Below are 7,058 nucleotides of genomic sequence, written 5' to 3' on the forward strand. Positions count from 1 at the left end.
TATGTGATGTAGTCATTCAATATACTGGTAGTCTTGCTCTCCTGAGCCTGGAAGATGGGGTAAAGTGTTTTACTTTTCAGTAAGCTGCTCCTTGGAAATGCTTAAATGGATCAAGACCCTCTAAGCACCATGATGCAAATGGTCATCCCGTTGGATGGAGCCTTGGATGATATCACAGGTTTTGAAGTACCTAGACAGAAACACACTGGGAAGCTTGCAGCGTCCCTATGTACTGTATACCTCCTCTGGCTTTCAAAGGCCAAGCATTGCTGGTTAAGGGCTAATTACTGGTAGTTAGCTACTTGAATCTAAGCATTAAAGATACCAAACACATCATCAGTGATAGTCAGAGTCCTAAGGAGCCCTCAACAAATTGCTAGAGGCTAAGTGTTGGTTTGTAAGGGCCCATCATATTTTGAAGTTAAAAAATTGTGACCACACAAAGAAGTCTTAACCCTCTCTATTGGATTTCCTGGATTTTGGCTCTCCCACCCAGATAGACAGGTACTATCATGGGGAATCTGCAAGTAAGTCAGACCTGCCAATTTTCGAAGGCAATTTCTGAGCCCACTGTTCTGAAAGAACGATCATCTTCTCTCCAATCCATACTCTGCCTCCCAGCAAAAGACTGTCCTGGAAGAACATTTTCTTCCCAGGAGACCTAATTAACATTACAAGACTAATGGAGGCTAAGTGTAAAGAATTTTTAAAAGTTCTTTTTGACTGCAGTGCCATTTTTAAAACTTCTCCTCCCTGTTCTTTGTTTGCACACAATAGCTAATACACCACAGTGGGGATGTGGTAGGACTCAAGAGGTTCGAGATATTTTCAAGCTAGTTTTAACTGTCTTGATGTTGCCTTATGCTTCCTGCCATGTTTGGACCCATCTGGGGCTTTTTAGCCTCCTCCTATAATCATCTTCTAGCCAGGGATGTTCTCTTTGAATGTATGTATGTGCATGGTATGATGAGGCTCAATGGGTGGTCCATGAGCAAGACCTCAACAGAAATTCCTAGCCTTTTGCATCTTAACTGCTACTGGAGAAGAATGTCAGTGGGAGCCTGACCCAAGCCACAGCAATCTCAAAAGGAGTTTGGAGCTGTTCCTTTATGTGCTGATTTACTAATTATGGAAATATTTTCAAACCAATCAGACAGATAAATAGTTCAGGATCAACCAAGTCTGTGTCAGTAGAACTGCTCTCACTCAGGTGTTGAGAGTGTGGAAAGGACACTTTGAGTGGTGATTCACTTGCAATTCTTTGGTTTGGCAAATTTTTTCAGGACAGTTACAATTTTGAAGATACATACCTGGAAAAGGCAACTTTTGGGGCTTTTTACCACTAGGCTACAGTTAAAACCGCAGCTTTCTGCAGGACTCAGATAAACAAGCCTGGGCTGAAAGACCTCAGTTGCAATCTTTTGTAATATTCATTAACAGTGCTTTGCAATAGATCTTGGACATGGAAATTGATACACTTTCGTCTTAATCCATTGCTTTTCAAAGCAAATCCTGAATATACTCTGCTCCTTCCACCAGTGTTTGTGGAAAGAGGGCACACAAAGAGCGTCTTCTCTCTCTCCCTGCCTCAGAGGAAGTGGTTGCCTTTAATTTTTATTGTACTAGCAATGACTGTATTACTATAATAAAAGCATCTGCCCAGTATTTCCAAACTCCTCTTTTGGGAAATAATAGCTGTGCTTTCACAGTCTCATTGAAATTCAGGATGAAAAGGGGTGTCTGTCTCCCCACCTAGGTCCAGACACGTCACTATTTCTTCCCTTCCACAGTTAGAAAACATCTTCTGCTCTTCATTTCTCAACTTGTCAGAGCATTAAGGCTCTGCTATAAAAGCAGTAAACACAGCTAGCACACTGTTCCTAACAGTCCGGTGAGCCAACCAGGCTGTTCACAGAAGAAGACGTTATATCCGAACACATTTCCTGGGAGAGAGGGATGACTGTGTGAACAAACAAAAGTTCAGTCAACTTCTCAGAAGAGAAAGTTTCCTGAAACCGGAGTGAGACTTATCCAAAACCCTGCCAAAAACCCCACCAGATTTCCAAGAACAGGATTTGTTGGACCTGGCAGAACCCACCCAAAATTCCTCCAATTAAAAAATTGCTGTAATTAGAAGGTAAATTAAAATAATAAATCCCAGTTGTAAGCAAAGTCCAGCTATAAAACAAAGCAGATAAATGTGCCTGATTCAGACAAAGTGCTAGAAGTATAGAGCAGCCTCCCTCAGTGCAGTTATTCCCCTTCACCAGCATTGTTCTGGAATGAAAAATTGGAATTTGGAGCACAGGTAATTCACAGATCCAAGTCAGTTTTTAATTCTGCTTAGCTCTTAGCACAACTCAACCCTAACCCTGATCCAAAAGAATGGATGTTACTAATGGATGCATTCAACAGGCAGCTTCCTAATCTCCTTCTTTCCTTCCAGGTAGTCTGTGCTGTATCTGCAGCATCAGACTGTGACCTTAATAGGTAGCTTGGTAAGTCTATCTATTACAATCACAATCTTTGCCAAACCTGGAGGCTTTCAAGCCTAAAATGGTGAGCTGCTACACTTTGGATTAAAGACACCAAGGGCTGTCTGGATGGAGCTGCAATAGATCTTTTCTCTGAGAATGAGATAGTGAGAGAGCTGCAAACACACACTTATGGCTTATAACATGAGTGTCCTGATTCAGCCTCTTCCAAGGCATTGCATAGTGGGTGTTTTTGGGAGCTGGAGATGCAGTTCTAGGGTGCAAAATGATCACTGTCATCCTGCTCAGTGAGACACAGAGAGCTGGAATTTCTCACAGAGTTTGTGTCTGCACCCATTGATGTCCCTGGCAAAAGCACCTGCGAGTTTTAATGCTGCAGTTTTAGGTTCATAATCAAAGTCTGTGACTGTATTGCAGATCCTAAGGATACAGATACCTGTTTTTATAAAGGCAAAACACCCATCAAGGGCTTCTTTAATTGCACATAAGCCCTGATCTCTGCAGCTTCAATTTTATAAAATGTGTTCAGCTCTTACTGCCTTAAACCATCTGAGGCTACAAAATTGTCCCCAGTTTTTTAAAGCCCTGATTTTTCAGTCATGTTTTAGAGTGTCCTGAGACTTTTTTGAGAAATGAGGCTTTAGCCTGGCTAATAAAGAAGCAATAATAATTAGAAAATCTCTTGCTCAGTGCAGATTTTATAACTCCGCAGATACCGTGGTATTAACATTCTGTTTGTCCACCTGTTAGAAGAAACAGATCTGAAGAGTCATAACTCTAAAACAGTGGGTGACAATTTAATGAAAAATTGAGCTCTGCATTTAATTTCCTTTTAAGTTCAGTTGAGCATTCTGCAAGATCAAAGGGGCTTTGTGGTTTGCAAATGATCTATGATATCAGAGAAACAGATTATAACCCAGGCACAGTTTGGTATTTAAGTAAGTATCCGCTTTTAATACCAATGTTTAAAGTAGGCTAATGGAACTAAAGCGTAAGTGTAATTTCCTATGATACAAGTCTATAATCCAGTTTAATGTATCAGTCAAACACTAAAAGCATATTGTGAATTTATTTCAATCGCTTGGCCCCATTTGGAAATTACCCTGAGACACCACAAAACATTTTTAACAAAACAAGAAATCCTACCTTAATTTGTAAGCTTTTGGTGCAGGGACTGCACCTGTGCACTTGCAGAATGCCTGGAGAAATGGGTCTCCTGGGTTCAGTGTAAGAAGAATAGTTAAGCAACAGCAACACTACACATCAGTGAGGACTTCCTTTTAGTATGGTTGCTAGAGCTCTGCCTAGAAGGCATCCTGCAGCTAACATCTCCCCCTTTCATATCTATGCAACATTATGTGGGCAATAGACTTGCAAAAAACAAACCAAAACCCCCCCCCCCCAACCCAAACCAAAACATTATTCCAGGTTAAAAGGTTCCTCTGTGGTAGTTTTTGCTTGTTTGTGGGGTTTTGGGTATTTATTTTATTGTATTTTTTTTTTAACAAGTCCCTATAGCAGCAGATTCCATATTTTCCCTTTCAGAAATGACCCTGATCCAACTTAAACCTAACAAGGTTTTTCCCCTCCATGTTTCAGAGAAGAGGCTGCTACAGACTCCCTTCTCCTGTCACTTGCACACTTCTTCTTACTTACTTGCTTAAATTTATGGCCAATTCATTCTTGTTTATTCTTGTGCCAGTGTTGTCCTTCAGGCTAATAGGTCTATGCTCCCCTTGATGTTTACCTCCCTGATACGTTTATAAGCAGTCATTATATACATTTGTCTTCACCAGGCTGAAAGAGTCGAATTTGTAATCGCCTCTTGCAAAGCAGTTTGTTCACTTCCCTGATCGGTGGTTCTTCCTGTTTCAATCTGAATTCATCAGTTTTGAACACCAGTGATGGGAATTGTACATGCTGTTCCAGAAGAGGCCACATCAGCTGCCTCTACAACAGCCGTGTCTTTTTCTCCTGATGCATCTCCGGATTGCATTAGTCTGACATGATGTGACATGGTGTTGGTAGCTCAGACGTCTCATGATTAACGAATACGTTTGGGTCTTTCTCCTGTGCAATGTCAGTGAACCCTCAGAATTTCTGGTTACAGCTGGAATTAACACAAGCTTCAAGGTCATGCATTCAGGATTTTACAGTTTCATCCCCTTTTCAGTATTTCACTATGTGAGACCATGCAGGCTTTCCTGTAGGATATCTGGAGCCCCTTCAGTACTGATAATACTTCTCAATTTGATGTCACCAGCACATTTTCTTTCCCTCCCTTCTATCTTTGGTGCCAAGCTCTACCTGTATTGTTCGCTTCACTGCTCAGCACAACTGATGATCAGTTCTCCTCAAGGTAGTTCCTTGCCCTTCTCATAGTACACTGTTCATTTTTGTTTTTTTCCAACTAACTCATCATTTTCCATGTGTCATTGCATAAAGAACAAGACGAGACGACTGTTTAGCTTCATGGGCCAAGGTGGAAGCCCTCTGATCAAAGCTGCCCTCAAACTGGCACCAAATTTGGAATTAGATCCATTTTACTGATACCTGTAACCACTAGTCTGCTGCACAGCCATGGTCTAGAATATCAGTTGTCTTTCTGTGAAAACAACAACAAAAAACCTCATGTCTCCCTGATTAGATTTGAGATTTTTAACTCTTTATCACTCATTTGGAGAGGTGAATTTTTTTGCTAGATTTGTCTTAAAGCAGCTCTTCAAGACTGGCTCAAGCAAGACTATCATGGGTAGTTTGGGATGCCATGCTGTTGATGCTATGTGTAGTGCTGCTACCTGTGGACTTGTAAGGAATGTGGCTGGCATTTTTAAACTCAGAGAATATGCTGAAAGTCAACAGGAGCTAACAGTTCCTTTGCTTTGAAAGTCTAAATTTACAGCCATAATGCTTTCACATCCCCATTTCTTTCTCTTGTATCCCAAAGTGAAGCAAGAGGTATCCAATTAAGCACAAAAATACATGACCCAGTTACCAAAAAATAGGTATGTGGTAAATGAATATAGGGATATCCAGGACATCTGGGTGAAGTAGATATGATATCAAATCTACTTATGATCCTTTGCAGCATCGAGTGGGAAAAGCTAGACCATTTCAGATGACACTAGACCCCTATCTTCAGGCAACTGAAACATGCCCATCAATCATGAATCACTTGTTTCCCCTGGCTAATGGAAAGAATTTGCTTTGGAGGAACATTATTGGACAAATGAATACAAGCCAAATGCAAAAGAGAGACTGAAGTTTTGTCAGAAGGAGCTGAAGACTAAAGATTTGAGGTCCGTAGAAAACCTCAAGTGCAGAAAACTGGGAGGAGAATGGGGTCCTGGGAGCAGGGCAAGGAGGAGGAAGAGTGAGAAAGACCCCAGATGTATCCCAAAGACTTCTTTAATAACATTGACCCTACTGACCAATTTTTAACTGAGTTTCCTATTCTGAAACTGGACAGACTGAGGTCAGTAGCTTTGCTTAGACAGGAGGAGCAGGAGAAGCACAAGGCTAAGTGACTTAGAATAAATGGAAACATCGAAGTATCAAAAGTAGGTCATCAGTTGTAGTATAATAGGATAGGTGCTTCAGTTTTCACCTCATTAATCCAGTTGCCCCACTGGATAAACAACTCTGCCTTGTAGTTAATCTTCAAATAAATATGCTCTTAAAACCCGGTGGGTATTTGTCTAATATAGAATAACTGTCTTAGTGAAGCTAAATTAAATGCTTTTGGGTGAACTTAATTTAGCCTCTTGCTGGAGTGGTTTCCTGAATGAAGTGAGGGAGAGGAAATGCTTAACTCCTGTCTGGAGCAAGGATGGTGACACCAAAGGCAGCTGGAACTTCTTGCTGGGAACAAATTCCTCCTGTGGAGCTAAGCACGCACTATGTGACCAAAAAATATAGGTTATTAGCACTTGTGTGACACCTTTTCATAGTAGATCATCAAACTTTCAAGTGTCGTCAGTGTCACTGATGTTGTTTTACATGTGAGGAAATCATAATGTGGAGAAGGGCACCTAAAGTACTAGCAGTGAAGCTGTGAGCAGAGCCAAGGGCTCTTCTTCATTGAGAGTTACAATGTCAAGATGCCTTGCTTTCCCAAGGCCATGGGGAAAACTATAATTGCATGAGAGCTGACCTTCTCAGAGTACAACCCCTCTCACACATGTTCTATCTCAGGAACATACAGGAGGCTGCAGCAAAACCAACCTGCCTCCATCCTGCCCTGGACCTTGTCTGAGACAATGTCGGGCTTTGTGCAAGGAAACCCTCTGGAGACCATGTTCTGCACAAAAGCCTTATCTCAGCTACTAATGGTTAGGAGATGGCAGAACCCCTGGAGCTAGAGCATGCCTGTTTAGTCCAAATAATCTCTTCATGTACGCTATGGCAGTACTGGGTTTTAATTCCTCACAGGAATGGTCAGTCCCTCTTTGAATCTCCCTAAGTCCTTGGCCACTACAACATCCAGGGAAACTGAACTGAGCTCCACAAACCCATCACATTCTCCATGGTGACATGGAATTTCTTACTAATCTTGAATTTCCT

The sequence above is a fragment of the Strigops habroptila genome, chromosome 1 (genome assembly GCF_004027225.2).
Source record: "Strigops habroptila isolate Jane chromosome 1, bStrHab1.2.pri, whole genome shotgun sequence".
NCBI classification, from domain to species: domain Eukaryota; kingdom Metazoa; phylum Chordata; class Aves; order Psittaciformes; family Psittacidae; genus Strigops; species Strigops habroptila.